We start from the raw sequence: 18,197 nt of genomic DNA on the forward strand, positions 1-18,197 counted from the left end.
AGGTAAAACTGCCTATCTTACTCTCCAGACAGCAAACCGGCCAAAGAGAACTGAACCCATACAGTGTTACACACAACAGACTACAACACTCTTGTTAAAGTCACTCCATCTTCTTGTCTTGCTCAGTGGACAGAATATGGTATTCATTCGCTACCAGCAGTTTGAGAATTATCACCTGAATAATCTTGCTGCTGTGTGAAAAGGAAGGAGTCTTTCAGAACATTTTAAACAGCTAAGACAAGACTGAGACCACTGTTTGAGGGGAGTGAGGGGAGGGGAAAAAGCTAAAGAAAAGAGAAGACCAGAAGCAATGACCCGTTCTTATTGACAAGATATCTCCCATGCCCACTAGAAGCCTGCCAGAGATCACAGATGGAAAACAAAAATTGAGCACAAGTATTAGAGAATAAGCAATATGAAAATAAGTTAAAGAGCAAGATCTGTCACCACCTACCACTGACAGTAAAAATGGGGAGACAGTGGTAGAAAAAGTCTGCAAAGAGCAGAAATAACTAAACTTTAGGACTTGCAAGATTAATATGTTATTAATCATCAGCTATTTTCATACTACTGGAGTAATCCACTGCTATCAAATTAAGATATTAAGAACTACCACAAAATTATGCTGTTTTGAAGTTCAATTCTTTATGTTCTTATTTGTTTAGACTTCCAAAAACACACCAGGGAGTATCCGGAAGCTGTCTACCATTTCAGAAAAACTTCGACATTCATTGATTTTTTTTTAAGCCTAATTTTCAAAATAACAAATTGAACAAAATACTGAACATCATTGAAGATCTCAGCAGCAACAGCACTCTATAGTAACTCATGAAAATCAGTATGAGCTGGAGAAAAAACACCACTTGGGATCTAACTTCAATAAAGTGAATGCTGCAGTTTGACACCTTCAAGAACAGCACAAAATTTGCTTTCTTAAGAAAAACAAAGAAAAAAAACCACCCAAATTTCCACTGTAAGAATAACATTTTTAATATTGACACTACTGAAATTATGCTGATCAAAATTGATAAACATGAGGTAAAGCAAAACTCCATGCAGTTTATCTTACTCAAAAGAGAAAGAGCTGCCAAAGTTTGTACAAAGTAACCACTTCACTACTTCAATCTCACACTGAAAAGCACTTACATTTCATAGTGATAGGTTGACTATATAAATTGAAGAGCAGGAAAGAGAAAAATTTGGAGCTGTGTTGTAACTGCCTTATGCCTACTAGGAGAAGTGAAGTCCCATGGCACAAGAAAATATCTGACCAAGTAAAAGTGGTCTTCTTTCACCAGGATATATCTTTCCTACAGTAGTTTTGGGTTTTGATGCTATAAATTTCAGTTACCAACATAAACTGGAGTGCCTGAACCAGCTTCAAAAGAGCAAAATCCACAACACCCTTCCAGTACCTAACTAAATGCTGACTTAGTCCTGACCACTGCCATAGTTAAGTCTCACACATGGATGTTCAGATGGGGGCACAATGTTGAAGTAACTGCTTATGAAAGTTGTTTTGCATGCTGATTTACAAAAGACAATATATTATTTGTCACAGGAGGCCATGTCATTTTCTAATGCACAGAACAGGCTTCCTCATGACGATGTTTAAGGCATTGCCCTACTATTCCTCAGACTATGTCCATAAAGAATCAAACTCCACAAACAGTAGTGAAAGAAAAAAAAGTAATGATTTATGTAAAATGGAAAGCTTAAGAAAGTTATGAGGCAAGCTGTCAATCCTATCTACTTTTAAGCCTCTCTAAGTGATGAAGCACTAACACCCTATAAGCTGTGTTGCTCCTTTGGGCAAATACAGTGTAAGTGTAAAAATAGTCTAAGCTGCACAGAAATTCCTAATATTCACTAAAGAAAAGGAGAACTTCTTCAGAGGTTTTATGCTGAGGATTCTGCTTTCTCTTCTAGAGAAAAAAAGACAAACTGAAAAACTGTGATGCATTTCTAGCAATTTATGTAGCTTAAGAGGCTAATCTTATGTTTCATTCCAAATGAAATGCCTTCCATTAATCAAACCTCAGAGTTAGCAGAATTGTATTCAGTTCAACAGTCCATGGGATTATATTTGTAGAATTGAAATGCCAACTACAGACAATGCAGTTTAGAAGGACAGTAAGGCTGGGGCCCATGTTGATGACAGCCCAATGGTAGCTTTTAATGAAGAAACTACCAGAGTAACAGAAGTTCTTGGAAATACTTTCAACATTTTCTTGGCAACATACTTACTTCTAACATATTAAGCTTCCACCACTTTCTCTCAAGTGCTCATTTCAACAAGGGGAAAGAGGGAAATTTTTGCTTGAAATAAAGATAGTCATGGTTTGAATGGCAGACACATGTTCCTGGCACTTGATCCTGTAACTTGAATGCTGCTAATGACTTCACATGGCTGATGGAAAAACACTAAACAATATGTAACACAGCATGTAAAAAACAAAAAAAGACCAACCCCAATCAGGTTCTCAGGGTAACAGGTACTTAGATCATGACCCTTTCAGGACAGCCAGGTAGGAAAAAACATCGGTGCCATCTTGTTTGCAAAAATCTGTGAGGGTTCTGACCCACAAAGTAGCAGAGGGGGACAATTCTGTGCTCAGTATAGGCGTTAGCATTTCAGATTTGATACATTATCATATATTCTGGCCTGAAAAGTCAATGGCCAAGACCCTGAGAGCAGGGCAAAGGAATCTGGTAGATGCTCATAGCTGCCTTTTTATTGAGTTATAATGAGATAAACTAGACAGCGGGCAACAGTTGGAGAGGCTGTGTGTCAATCAGCTGTTTCTTGAATACCAGCCAAACTATTACGTTCCTTGAAGTCAGTAACAGATTGTGCCCAAAAGGCAACCCTGACTGCATTCAATAACAAAGGTCCCAGATTACTTCAGCTACTATTCAGTAACCATAAAGACATAGATGAGTGTGATATATGGTCACTCATATTTGTTTGGATGATTTCTGCATTTCATTTTATGTGCATAGCCTTAACATCTGAAAGAAAATGTAATGAGTAATCAGTCTAGGAACACAAGGACAAGATGTGTCATATTGTATTAGAAAGGTGAAGCAAGGTCCCCACGCTAATGATTTCTACTGAATTTATGCTGGTTATATGGAAAAAGCAAGAAGACACAGGCAACAGACTTGCAACCTATCTGCCAGAGCAGGCAACAAGAAAGAAGCTAAACACCAATGAGTTGCATGACATAAGTTTTTTCAAGTAAGGCTCAGCCATAAAAAGTACATCTTTATTGTTGAACTCGTAGCTCGAGACTGAAACAAGATTTTACTCTGAATGTTAAATAGCTAATATGCACTTTTGCATTTCTATAAGGTACAATTTAAAAGGAGCCTTAGAGGTACTTAGTGTGACCTCCAACATGACACACAGAACAGTGAGCATCACTTTGACATCATAAGCTATCTGTCATCTCAAGGGCATTTTCTTGATTTCTGCATCTTCTATGAAGCGGGAAGAGATCCTATAAATCTCAGAAAATCTTCTGGTTTTCAAATGCAAACAAAAATAGCCTAGGAACAGTCCTTGTAACTAGCTTGAGTCTTCAAATTAAGTAGTGCTCTGCAGCAGTACATGAAACAGAAAACCAAGTTCAGCCAACCAGTGGCTGTCCTCTGCATCCCTTTACATTTATAGCCTAACAGCTGGTCTAGCTTACAGAGTACCATCTACATAACTAATTGCTATGCCTGCACTTACTGGCTTGTTTGCAGATGATACTGCTTTACAAGGCAGTTTTCAATCAGCCCTGGAAGAATCATCTCCCTAGCATGATCTCAAGATCTCAAGTTTCTTCTGTTCTAGTAGCTCTTAACTAACTAAAATGATTGATTAATTTCAAAAATTATAAGGAAAATATGACATTTTTCTTTGGCTACAGGCTTACTGCAAAAGCTGTCTGGATAGAATACTCAAAGAGTAACAGACAGAAAAATTCATATTAGCCGTTGCTTAAAAGATTCATACACAAAACCTGAAAAAGACATTGAAAACAGAGGAGGTTTTTGCATGAGAAATTTCAACACAAGCTTCATGCATATAATATATACAACGATTGCCAATTACTACTGTGATGAAAAATAATGGAATATCACCACTTCTAACATCCACAGATTATAGAAGAACACTTGATTTAAAATAAATCTTGGATGTTCTGCATTTTCACGTTTCTTACAGGTTAGTTAAGACAAGCCAGACGAAGCATGAGTTCTTACCATTGTTATTAGAAAAAGATATTAGTGCATGAGAAAGTCATTCAGCTCTCACATCTGCATTTCTTTTTTCAAGCCTGGCATTTCTGAATACACAGCCCATCACATAAAGTCCACTTATACAGAAACAATATTCCAGTCCTAGGAACCATTTCCACCTAGGACACTTGTGCAGAGCCTTAGCGAGCTCAGCGTAACTGCATTTGCCTCATAACAGAAAAGTGGCCAGGCATTATAAGCACTTTGTAGGTGAGTTGATAATAAACTATGTGCATGGAGAATGCATTGTTGATCATTACTCCTTGGTACAGGGGCTGGACGATTCTCATATTGCAACCTCATTGGTCACTGGGATCAGACACGGCAGAACAACATGCCCATAGGCAAGCATTCTATCGGGACAAGGAACAAGCAGCCTTCAGCGGAATCAAATGCCAGCTCCATGAGGATGAATGAGAATTACTACTTATCACCAGAGAGGTTTTAAAGGTCTGTCTGCAAAATCAGTAAGCTTTTAATTTTTGGATTTTACTTTCAGTCAGCAATCGGAAGAAAATAATAACTAAGTACAAAGTTAGAAACAGGCAGATTAAAGAAAAGCAGCAAAATTCTACAATTCCAACAAAAAATTCATAATTTTACTTAGAAGATAGAAAAAGGCTGAGTGCAAAAGTTGATGGAAAAGTTTTCATATAACATTGTCTTTGGGAAAGATATTTTCATGAGGATAATGCATTCATGACAAATTGTTACTCAACATTCAACTTTTGGTTGCTTTTCTTTTTATTACATTTGTAGTGCAACAGGAAATGCTGGAAATCTGGTCTTCAGCATGAGACATATTTTTAGTTCAAGTACAAGTACAAGGAGTACAAGTACAAGGCACAAGTAAAGACACAGCCAATTATTCTTTTTATCACCTTCTGTCCTGGAAACACTGACATTACCTTCTATTTTTATGCATTTCTGTATCCACAGATCCCTATGCAATTTTACTTCAACTGCACATTAGTAGAAATTTATGAATCCCAGCAAGAAAAATTCTAAAATTAGTATTAAAAATCAAAACCTAATTTCTTAGAAGACTCAGCCTACAGGTACCAGGTAAGACTTCTTTGAAATTAAAATGAAATTTAAAGTTAAAATATTGAAACTGATCAGCTACAGGTCTTATAACAAGACTCAAAAACCAGACCATCAGATTGAAAGCATATGTAAATATTGCTTAGTGGCCCTAAACCAGTTGCCTTACCTATTTAATTTCCTGCCAGTTTTGACTAAAAATATCTTTTTGGTAGTCTTCCTTTATTAAGAAAAAAATAACATCATCTGTCACAGTACATATCTAAAATATTTGCTGGAAAGTTTTTTCCAGCTCCTTATGCAAATCCATACTAAAACTGCCTACCACACTTGACAAAGAGACAAGCACAAACCCAAAAAAACACCTCAGTAAATTCTCTTAAACATTTAAATGAAATTAAGTAGACTGCATAATCACCACCATCATCAATGTTTTAACACCAACTAATTAGAAACTTACACAGATAAACTAATTTTGAAAATTTCCAACATACAGCTACAAGGCAACTTCTAGCGGCTTATTTAGCCTAAGGACTTCAGCTATTAGAAATAACGTCAAACAGCAGACTGCTGACTTGCCTCATAAAAAGGAAGCCCTGAAGACTAATTTCAACATAGACAAACTTGCTGCTACATGATTTATTAAACTAGTATTTATTTTCAGAAGTATTCTGGGATCAGCTGTTGATGAATTTTGAAGCAAAAAATAAAAAAATAAAAAAATCCTAGAATTAGCTAATTGCTGTACTTGCCACTTTTCTTACCTGTAGATACAAGGGTAAGAAATTCTGACTTTACCCAGCAGAAAACATACATTTACAGAATTGGTTTCTGTATCAGAATAAAACGATTTTTCTTTTAGGGCTGAGGATTTAAGATCCTTATAAAATAGTGGTGGTTGGCACAGAATTCTTTCGTGCAAAAGGGGAAACCTGCAGGTTTTCTTAAAGGACAGCAATTCCTAAACCTACCATTTCAGGAGGAGGACTTGGCTAATCATGGAGCTATTCACCTCTAGTCCAACACTCCCACTATCACATTGTGTACTAACAGCATAAAAGAAAACACCACCGAGCCAAGGAATTAGTTCATGCTGCTTAATAGAGGTGAATGATGAACAGTAGCAAGGGACTCTAAGACTGAAAGCAAGTTTTAACCCAACTAGGATATTAAAGCCAGAATTTTAATATCCTTGATGAAAGGCTGCCAGGACCAACTGGCTTCCCCAGGGAAACAGGTCAAAAGGCATCATGCTTCTGCTCATGCTGACAAGCCCCAGGCTGTGCCCTCCAACACCCCAGGTTGCCATACAACCAACTGGGTGAGAAGACAACATGGCAAGTTTTTGCCTGAAGAAAAAAAAGTAGCCTTTTGTATTATTTTAGGGGGCGCAGAAAAGAAAAGAAGCTTCAGCAGAGGGCAGATTAACTAGCTTTCCAAGGAAACAAGGCCTACCAAATCTCTTCATGCATTTACCAGTGTGTGAACTAACAAACCATTTTTAATCCTCTTCAGTAACTTCCAGATTTGACAGAGACAGAAGTGTTCAGGGCCAGGAGAGGAAACTGATCAGAACAACTGCTCTCTGTGCCTCCTGCTCTTAAACTCTCAGCAGCTGAAGCACGAGCACAGCAGCATTAGCACACACCAGGAGCCCATCAGTAAAGCACCAGCACAAACTCTCCTTCAGCTGGAAAAGACATGCGGTCACAAAACCCACACAATGCCAAGGCCACAGGACTTGTATGGCTCAACCAGCTGTGGGTCTGGGATTTTTTTTTTTTTTTTTTGGTGGCATTTTCCCCTTTCCCACCTTCCATAAAATGATTTGGAGGAAAGTGATTTTGTGTCTAATTAATGAGTAAGCCATAATCTTTCAAGGTGCCATCTGACTGCATTTCTCACGGAACTTGTAATTCCTTATGTCTCCATGTAGATGTGAAAAGAACTTAGCATCAAAGAAAGAATTCTCAACCTCAAAGAAAATAAAAAGGCAAAAGTTCCATCAGCTACAGACTGGCTTGCTCTAGGAAAAGCGCTCATTAAGTTTAATGATATATTGAAGCTGATTCAAAAGTTATGAATAGATCAAGCCTCATACCACCTCAAAGATGCAACAAGCTTTCTCTCAGTACAAAACTGAAGTAAAGGAGTTGACAGGAAAAGTTGCTGACAGGAAGGAGAATAACCACCTCTTAGCACCAGGATGAAGCCTAGCATCTCTTGGCTCTTGCTGTGGGTCTTTCATAATTTCTTAAGTTTTGTCCTCAAAAAACAGGATTCAAATGCCATTCAACTTGGTTTTTTATGAAGGGAAACAGCATGGCTCTGTTTTCACAAAAAGACAAAGTTTCCTATCGTCTGTGGGGTTTCAACAGTCCTCGGACATCAACAAAGCTGTATACTTCTGATTTTAAAAAAAGCCACAACTAAAAAAGAGAAAATTGTATCAAAAATAACGATTATTTTCTCTATACGAAAGGGTAGCAGATAAGCTTCACGGTCAAGAATAATGAGACCCAAGCTTTGTATTGTCTGAATATAAAATTCTTAGTAATTTTAATAAAATTACAAAGAGAAGACTATGAGCTTGAAAACCCAGTCTCATGCCAAGCTAGAATCTTTGATGATAAGATAAAGATAAAACACCACAGGGATGATCCACATATGACTGTACTTTCCCAAAATGCGTACTGCTTTTATGAGCTAGGTAATGGGGAATAAGCTTTGTGATATGTTAATTTCTAGGGCTAGAAAGTCCTGGTTCTGAACAAAAGTAAAAGGCACTTTGACACTTAAAACCAAACATGTTTTATGAGACAAGCTGCTTTCACATGAAAATATCTGTGATGCAAGGGTACATACAGACACAAAACTAAAAGCTAACACTATAATTTCATGACACATTAAGAAAAATGCAGATTAAGTTAAATCAAAATAGTATCATATCCAAAGCTTTCATGTGCTGTTGCAAACACATAGCATTAAACATTTTAAATAGTTGGTTTTAAGTAAAAATGGATGTTAAACAGTAGGTTTTTGAACTCTTCTCTGAAAGAAGCCTCGCAAGAAGAGCTACCCCACATCTTTGATTTTAACCAAGAAATAATTTCTAAGCTCTAATTTTCTTTATTTTCTACTATGCAACTAACTTCCTAAAGTAAACTTGTGTGTGACTTATTAAATGAGACAAGCCTAACAAATTAACTTTTAGTAAACAGTTACATGAAAGTAATAGAGTGGCAACAGAAATTCAGGGAAGTTCCCTGGCAAAAATCTTCTAAATTACCCACAGACAAAAAAGGAGCCATAGTGCATTCAGAAGGATGTGGAGATCAAATTATAGAGTGACTTCAAGGGGTGCCTAAGCAAATAAAGAAGAAATGTAAAGTAAGAGGAATGAGAACTTAAAAAAAAAAAAATCCTCTGGCTATGAGCACTTCGTCTTCTTTATTTTGTCCCAGATATTTGGAAAAACTAGTAGATACTGCTCTTCCATGTTTTCTAATAAACCTCTTAACTATGGTACTGAAGCTTGGGTTTCATAACCATTTGCAAACATTCAGACAAGGATCACAGATAGGTTACCTAAACCTACAGCTAACTTCATGTTCACTAGCAGATTAGTAACAATCACTAGTAGTGCTGGTTGAAGAGTTTTCCAGAAGTTGAACATTTCTGGCAGTCCGATCGGTACTTCCCTTTTTTTTTTGTAACCAAAACTAAGCCATTTATAACTTTAGAAGCACCTTATACAATTTTTAGGTAACATTTTAACTACTACTTCAGAATGTGAAATAAAATCAAATGAAGAGTGGTTTAGCAATAATGAAAAACTAGTACCAATAGTAAAAAGTAACAGGTACAGGGACATACTAATACAACCTGTGACAATACCCACTACTAAAGAGCACTGGTAGTCTAGCTATGCCTTGAATAAAATGGATATATAATATTTATTGAAATAATAATCGACTCACGAATCTCAGCGTTTGTTTAAAGCCTTTACAGATAACTGAATTTCCATGTCCTAATGGAGCAATTAGGCAACTTACAGCATCCTGAAGAATGTTTCACAAGAAGTAGACAATGAACATTTCTTTTAACAGCAAAAATTGCTCAGTTACTGCAACAGCTCCACTAGCACTGGAAACAAACTTGCCTAGAATCTGAAAGTTAACCAAAAATTGTGAGGTTTTTCCTCACTAAGAAAACCAGCCAATATTTACAAAATGTTTGGTTTATGCTGCCAGTCTATTGCTATCCCCTCCCTCTCTCTGAGTGCCTTTTCCTGCAAGCCACAGTCCGCTGATGCATTACTCCCACACTAAATATGTGTGTACTACTGCTACTTCTTCACATCAAGCCAGAATGGCAATTATTTTTTTCATATTTCATTTCTTCAGTTTTCCATGCTTTATTTCACATGCTGCCTTCTATACGATGGACCTGCTGTGAACCCTTTTCCAATTATTTTTTAGCACCTCCTATATATAGTAATGATGAAGTCATCTTCTGAAACTGCTTATCAGTAGGCAGCCTATATTAACACATTCTCCACTTCAGATCAACTATGAAATGTAGCTGTAACACTGAAAGTGTCTGGCAGGACTTACAATGAAGGTCTTAAAGGTCTTTACAATGGGATATACAGATGTTGATGTCTTTGAAATATGGTCAGTCAAAATAAAATTTTCTGGTTGTGGGTTTTTTTGTGTTTGTTTTTTTATTTAAATATCTGGTGTAAAAATCTTTTTTATTTAAACATACCTGGGTGAATACTTTCATGTTTTCAATATCTGCATTTTTAAAAGAATGCCAACTTAAGTAGCACGTCATATATTTAACATTTAATTACTTTGAGTAAAAAGAACCATTAAACACTTTACTCTAAAAGTCCACTTGCAAATTCCTACACTCAGCTAACTTCCACAGTTTTGTTTTGTTCTTGAATGAACTTAAAATAATTAAGGAAAGGTTTAATAATGCCTTCTACCTAACAAAAGGAAATACCATGATTTTTTTATTAATCTCTTACATAGCCTCCTCAAATTTAGGGCTTCACTAAACATTGCCAAGTAATACAATATAGTAATGCATAACTATCCATAGAGTATACTATATTTATACTATATCTGATACTTAGTAATACAAGATGCTGAAGCACAGAATTCTTTTGTTACTTTTCTGCTCGGTTCATGCCTAGCTCCAGCATGGCATTAACATGCTCAGTTTAGAGGCCTGGAGCAATCCTGTAACATGACTGAAGCACGCTCCCAAGACACCCAGTTTTGACATCAAATACCCAAGACTTTCTCTGTATTAAAGCATTTTTGGAATGTTTCACTACGTATTTGTCTTTTATGGTAAACAGCTAAAGTAATACAAAAGCTCATAAAAAATGGCTCATGCTCTAAACCAAGCTGTTTAGTCACAGTTTTTATGAAAAAAATAACCCCATAATGTAATCTATTTTCCATTTCAAACGAAAAACTTGCAGTATGACTGCCCTCTGCGCACATGAGCATTCAATTTTTGTTAAATTGTTTTACATAGTTATTACTACATCTGCTTGTATCAGTTGTTCAGAGCATTCAGTAAACAGTAGCGTCCTGGTTTCAGTTGCAACAGTTATTTTTTCTCCTTCCTAGTAGCTGGTGCAGTGACGTCTTTTGGCTTTAGTCTGAGAACAATGCTGACAGCAACAACTAAAACATCCATGTGCTAAGTAGCGCTTACCCTGATCAAGGAATTTTTAGTCTCTCTTGTGCCCTCGAGTGAGGATATAATGTATGAGGGTATAATGCCCCTCATGTCCAGTATAAAAACTGAAGGAAGTTACCCGGAAGGCCCAAATCACTGCTCGGGTCAGGCTGGGTATAGGTCGGTGGGTGGTGAGTAGTTGCATTGTGCATCACTTGTGTTTATTGGCTTTTTTTCCCTTCCCCTTTTAGTTTTATATTCTCTCTCCTTGCTATTTCCCTTACTGTTATTGTTATTATTATTAGTGGTAGCAGTAGTTTAATATTACACTCTAGTTATTGGACTGTCCGTATCTCAACCCATGGGGTTTACATTCTTTCAACTCTCCTCCCCATCCCACCCAGAGCGGGGTGCATGAGTGAACGGCTGTGTGGTTCTGAATTACTGGCTGGGCTTAAACTACAAGTAGTTAACTAGTGAGTGTGTAACTAGGTATCTAGCTCCTCTGCTGGAAAGTCTCATAGAAATGCAATGGCACCGTAACACTGAAGCTCTTCTAAGTGGCAAAAATTTCCCAAGCCACATGTTAGAGAAATCCTATTTTGTAAGGGTGCTATTTTGCTGCCTGTGCATGTAAAATATCAGCTATACACATACGCAGTTCAGAAACTGGCTCCATAAAATAAGCACAGACTAAGACAAGTAATACAAACAAAACCCTTGTGAAAACATGGACAAATCTCCAACTGATTTTAGTGATGCTAGTATTTTATCCCAGAGGTTTTGTCGTTGTACTTATACATGTTGAATAATTATTTCAAAATATATTCAATTGTCCTATTTCTCTCACTTTGGACAATCACATCAGCCATTTCACCACTGACTTCAGTTTCTGGCCAAATTCATGTTCTCATGCACTAAAAAGCTGTACAGTTCACTTATGACTCAGTACATTATTCTATTTATTGTATTTCAATAAGTGTTTCCTGCTACATTTTCTAACGGTTGTATACTAAACCTACTTCTACTGGCCTTGGGTTCTGCCAGATTGCATTTTGACATCAACGTTGTCTTTTTCCACCTAATAAAAGTCTGATCAAAATCATGCAGGGAAAACAGTAGCCTTGTACTGGGGCTCTCAGAGCACCTTACGTTTTGCTTCAGACAAGTCAGAGAAGCTGCAGCTGTGAGTCCTAGGCCTAAAAGAAGAGCAGTACCTTATACAGAAAAGCCAAGCTTTGTTTTTGACAGGCAACAGAGAACCTTCTGGGACCAATGAAGCACATGTAGTTAGACTGATGTGCCGAGCTAATGACAAAACCGAGTTTACAAATAGCAGAAAATTCATGTTTGATATTTGAAAGAGCTAAGCATTTGCAAAGTCCAATATCCAGCATTCTACAAAGCAGCAAAAAGCCGATGCTTCTCAGCGTACTTTGCTTAAGGAAAGTACGCATCTGCTTTCATACCTTTGCACTGCACTTTTCTGATGGAGAGGAATAGCTTGTAACTAGGGGAATGGCTACACAGCATATGCAAATACGCTCCACTTGCCCTCTGAGCCAAGCAGAAGTATCACTCAAATACTGAGCCAGAGAGAATTGCACTGTGCACAGATAATGCAGCCTTTTTCTCTAAAGCATCTCTCCTGGAGCCTGCAGAGTATTTTAGCAGAATGAGCTCAAAACTAGCACCTGAGCACCATACAAGTCTGCAAAAAATGAAGTGCTGAAGCACTCTTCACAGTCAGTATTATAATGTGAAGTTGAATGAGTTCAGAACTCTTAATGTAAATTACATATGCAGACTGCTCAGGCAACCATTTTAAGTACAGACCTGAGAACTGTTAAACTGAATTCAGGTTTAGAAATGTAAGATAAGTGTTTCTCAGGTCATCAAATTTTTGGATACAAATAGTTAGAACATATAATTTTACTTATGAAACACTGAATTTCTGACTACTCTTGAAAGCAACAAGAAAGAAGTAAATACAGAGAAGAGTTTGTAGTGTGTGACTGACAGCACAGTAACTCACTAGTAGGAATCAAAATCTACACATGCTTTGTCTTATTCTAAATAATATGACACTGCGTAATGCTGTATATGCTCTTCAATTCATTCACCTGAAGGAGTGTGCGCAGCCTTTAGGAATTCAAAAATCGTTTTATAGCTAATTTGCATTATGAGCTCTGAAATACGCTTTTTCTTACTGAACTGAATTTCAATGTCATTTCACAACGTTACATTTGTCTTAGCTTACACATAAAAAAAAATAATCAAATGTTCACATAACTAACATTAAGCTTTTAAATGATATCAGAAATGTGGTTATGTAAATTAAGACTGTATGTATTTTCTCTTAAAAGAATAACGATCATTACAGATTCCTGTTTAGTACACTTTTACATAAATGATTTAGAGAAATTAATGACTTCTCTAAACAAGAAATGTCCATTATTTTTAGATACTTAATTCCTTTTTTAGAATGTCTCCTTCACAGGTTGACCACCTGAGAAGGAGAAAAAAGATGTGTAATTGCTAAGCACTTCTATTATATACCTCCCAAAGTATAAAGGTGGTGACCACACTGGGAACATAAGCCAGATCAGTTTCATGATCAATGATTCTATTGTATTACAAGTCATTACCATAAAGTACAATGAGACAAGAACCTTAGCCCAAGCCCCCAGCTTGATAAACACTAACACAGCAAATACTGGCTGTAAGTAAGGTATGATATGCTGAAACTGTGAGATCAAGAGAAACAACTTTGAGAGCCAATAAATCAGCATTGTGACAAGTGACTGTTAATCCAAAACAATGAATGCATATCACAAATACGATTAGACACACTCCAGTCAGATCTGTCTTTCTCTCAACCCTTAGAGCCCTATGTTGGGCACAAAAAAGGACTGTCGTGGTTTAAGCCCAGGCCGTAAATCCGAACCATGCAGTCACGCAGTCTACCCCGCCAAGGCTTTTCTCCCCCTCCAGCTCCTGGTATAACTAAGGTATAACACAAAACCACTACTGCTACCACCAATAATAATAATGATGATAAGGGAAATAACAAGGGAAGAGAATAAAATACCACCTGTCGAAACCCAGCCCGACCGAGCAGTGAACCAGCCTTTCTGGGTAACTCCCAGTTACATCCTGGGCATGACATGCTGTGGTATGGAATACCTCTTTGGCTAGTTTTGGTCAGGTGTCCTGTCTCTGCTTCCTGCCGGCTTCCTCTCCTCCCTGGCAGAGCATGAGACTCACAAAGTCCTTGGTCAGACTAAACATTTGAGTAGTAACTAAAAAAATCCGTGTTATCAGCTCTGTTCCCAGGCTGAAAGTCAGAAAACACAGCATTGCACCCGCTACTAAGAAAGAGAATAAAATGACTGCTACTGCTGAACCCAGAACAAAGACCAATTTCATACATCTAAAATCAAGGTCACTTTAAAACCTAATTGAGATTACTTGCAACATAAGGACTATTTATTTTCTGTATACCATAATTCATTAAGTTAAACATAAGGGTAAAATACAAGTACTTAAAAGGCAAACTTCACTTATCTATTATGAGATATTATTAATAAGGAACTTGCTATAAAACAAGAAGTTTTTTTAACTTCGAAAGAAGACGTTAGGGTAAGGGATAGTTTACACTTGATTTTAATGCAAGAAATATATCAGAAAAAATGAAGACAATACAGAATTAGGACTAAATATTAGAGAAGAATTTTCTCCAATTCTATTTATTCCACTGAAATAACAGAATCATAGAATGGTTAAAGTTGAAAGGAAGCTCTCAAAATGATCAAGTTTCAGAGACTCCATCACCTCTTGAGCAAACTGTCTGTGTCCCACCACCTTCACTGCGACAAACATTTTTATGCTTACATGGAACAACCTGTGGTTCAGTTTATGACCATGGCCTCTAGTCCTGCCATTGGATATCACCAAAAACAGTCTAGCTACACCTTCTTTACTCCCTCCCTTACTGTCAGACCTATTCAGATCAGATCCCCTGAGCCTTCCCTTCTCCAGGCTGAACAACCTCAGCGCTCTCAGCCTCTTATTCTGTCAGATACTTCAGTCCCTTTATCATTCCTGGACCCTTCACACTGGACTCACTTCAGTATGCCTGTACTGGACACCACTCTACACCTTTCAGATTTGTTCATCTGACTGCCCAAAGCAGAGCAATAAAAGAAAGCCTAACATTTATGTAATAACCACAGATAGTTCGCACAGCTTTTGCTCTGTGCTACTTCCTTTCCATTTTATAAGCAAAATGAAACATATTTTAACTACAACTTTTTCAGCTCTAGGGGTGTATTTTAGGAAAGAAAACTTTGCTCAAATAAAAGGAGACGGCATCAGATAAAGTAAGGGATGGTTTTCTTGCAGCACTGTGAAAATGAATTGGATTTTCCCCTCAAAAAATCCTGCAAGTGCAACAGTGATTGTTATGCAGGAAAATTTAAAGTATTTTTCCTCCTTTTAAACTCAGTTTATAGAGTAACATACTACCCAATACTAATATGCATATCAGGTATTAATTTGGCAGACAATATGAAAAAAAACAACACCAAAACCACAACAAAAAACCTCTAAAAAACAACAAAACCACAGAGGCTAAATAACATGCATCTTTCTACAGTGTCCATGAGATACATGACAAAAAGCTTTTGGAAGCAAGAAGGGGTTGGGAATCAACTGTAACTAAAGGGCTAGGGAAAAACTCTTATCTGTTGACTGCTGAGCTCTATAATTTCTATTTTGATCAGAATTAACAACACTGACCAGTCCTGGTTTACTGTGAATGACATGCCCTGTGACTTGCAAGCTGCAGTGTGGGGCTGCTACTTCTATTGCCAAATCTGTTCATTGTGTTTTAATTAAGACATGCTGTCGTGGTTTAAGCCCAGTTGGCAACCCAGAACCACGCAGCCATTAGCTCACTCCCCCCCTTCTTCCCTGCTCCCAGAAGGATGGGGAGGAGAATCGAAAGAATGCAACTCCCACGGGTTGAGATAAGAACAGTCCAGTAACTAAGGTATAACACAAAACCACTACTGCTACCACCAGTAATAATAATGATAAGGGAAATAACAAGGTGAGAGAATGCAACCACTCATCACCTCCTGAACGATACTCAGCCCGACCCGAGCAGTGATCTAGCCCTTCTGGGTAACTGACCCCAGTTTATATACTGGGCATGACATGATGTGGTATGGAATACCCCTTTGGCTAGTTTGGGTCAGGTGTCCTGTCTCTGCTTCCTCCCAGCTTCCCCTCCTCCCTGGCAGAGCATGAGACTCAGAAAGTCCTTGGTCAGAGTAAACATTACTGAGCAGCAACTAAAAACATCGGTGTTATCAGCGCTCTTCCAAGGCTGAAAGTCAAAAACACAGCACTGCACCAGGTACTAAGGCGGGGAAAAATGACTGCTACTGCTGAACCCAGGACACCAGGGAAGTGGGGGATTCCCAACTCTGAACACTTTTAAGATCTGGCAGGAGAGGGTGCTGGGCTGTCTTGACCACTATGCTTTTGCCATGAGAGGTCAGACCAGACGACCCTTGAAGTTCTTGCCAACCTGGTTTCTATGATTCTATTGGCTCATATCCCTACATCAGGGAATAATTTTAGTGCCTTTTGCTTTGAAAGTATCTAGGCCATGTTTTCTATTCTGAGTTCCATGGACCAGCTCACTTCTCTACATATGTCCCTTACTGTAGCATAAACTTCCATTTTGAAAGGGAAACTCTGACTTCATTATTCAGTCTCAATCACTGACCTGTTGCTATAATCCATTTCTATTTTGAAATTAAATTTTTTCTATGGTTAAAGGAAAAAAATGCATATAATGTAAGGTGGTTAAAGAGAAAAGAGTATGGATATAAAGTATCACACAGAAGCTAGGGACAAAATTCAGAGTTCACTGTTCTTGCAGCTTGAGTGCAAGACAGTATTTCATAAATCTTCAAAAACTGGCAGATGAAACTGTAGGTTAGGGAGCACACATCTGCAAATGCAATAACAGTGTGGATAAGAAAAGTATAAAGATGATTGGCAAAGAGTTAAAAGGATTTATTTTGGAAAAAAATAATCAAGAAAATATGCAGGTAACTGGAAAATGGCATAAACATAGCATGGGCTTACAAATGATGCATCACTTGGTCTAACACTTCATTAACCTAGAACATGAATAAATAGCAGTTGTCTCACATTTGGACTTCATTTAAAACACTGCAATTTTCCACATGAGGACTTGTTAAATTCGTGAAAATAACCATTTAAGAGAAGAATTAAAAGATGGCAGGACTCCCTGAAGGGTAAATGAAAAGAACTGTGTTTAAAAGGCATAGCATCGTCTGGACAAAAATTACAAGCACAGTTCTTTGATGCTTATTTTTCAAATTGGTGAAAAAAGAGGCCAACTGCAGCACAGGGAAAGTGATCACAAAACGAGCCCTGAATAAAGCCAAAAAGCAGATAACAAAGGTTCTGTCCTGGGTTCCGCAGTAGCAGTCATGTTTTTCCTTTGTGTTAACTGGTACAGTGCTGTGTTTTGACTTCCAGTTTGAGAACAGTGTTGGTGAAGCCGATGTTCTCGGTTGTTGCTAAGTGATGTTTACCCTGACCAAGGACTCTGTGAGGCTCATGCTCTGCCAGGGAGGAGGGGAGGCTGTGAGGAAGCAGAGACGGGGCGCCTGACCCGGGCTAGCCGGGGAGGTATTCCATACCACAGCACGTCATGCCCGGGGTGAGGGGTAACTGGGAGTGACCCGGAAGGACAGGGGTTTCCGGGTGGAGCTCGTTTCTCTTGGCCGGTGGTATCGTATTCTCTTCCCTTGTTATTTTCCCTTATCATTGTTGTAGCTGATAGTAGCGGTGGTGATTTGTTGCTGGACTGTTTTTGTCTCAACCCGTAGGAGTTGCACTCTCTCGATCCTCCTCCCCGTTCCTCCGGGAGCGGGGAAGGGGAGAGCCCCGGTGCGGGGAGGCAGGGGGGAGACGGACACGGACCTCGATTGTTGTCAGCTCGGCACCACTCACTGGGAGTGAGTGAACAAGCTACCTGACTGGGTTTAAACCACGACAGTTCTTTTTGGCGCCCAACGTGGGGCACGAAGGGTTGAGATAAGAACAGATCTGAC

The 18,197-nt window shown here is 38.2% G+C and overlaps 1 protein-coding gene and 1 long non-coding RNA gene across 4 annotated transcripts in view; one reads left to right on the forward strand and one right to left on the reverse strand.

Moving 5' to 3' along the window:
* The window catches only part of ASCC3 (activating signal cointegrator 1 complex subunit 3), a 280,041-nt gene that overhangs the window by 232,493 nt on the left and 29,351 nt on the right, over nt 1-18,197 (reverse strand). The window lies entirely within an intron of this gene.
* LOC134158489 (uncharacterized) lies at nt 4,626-6,986 on the forward strand. The gene is made up of 3 exons (XR_009962795.1): nt 4,626-4,740; nt 5,230-5,355; nt 6,850-6,986. It is a non-coding gene; the product is annotated as an uncharacterized LOC134158489 (long non-coding RNA).

The sequence above is a fragment of the Pezoporus occidentalis genome, unplaced genomic scaffold, assembly GCF_034315485.1.
Source record: "Pezoporus occidentalis ecotype Australia unplaced genomic scaffold, CSIRO_AGI_Poc_V1 ctg13, whole genome shotgun sequence".
Lineage (NCBI taxonomy): Eukaryota > Metazoa > Chordata > Aves > Psittaciformes > Psittacidae > Pezoporus > Pezoporus occidentalis.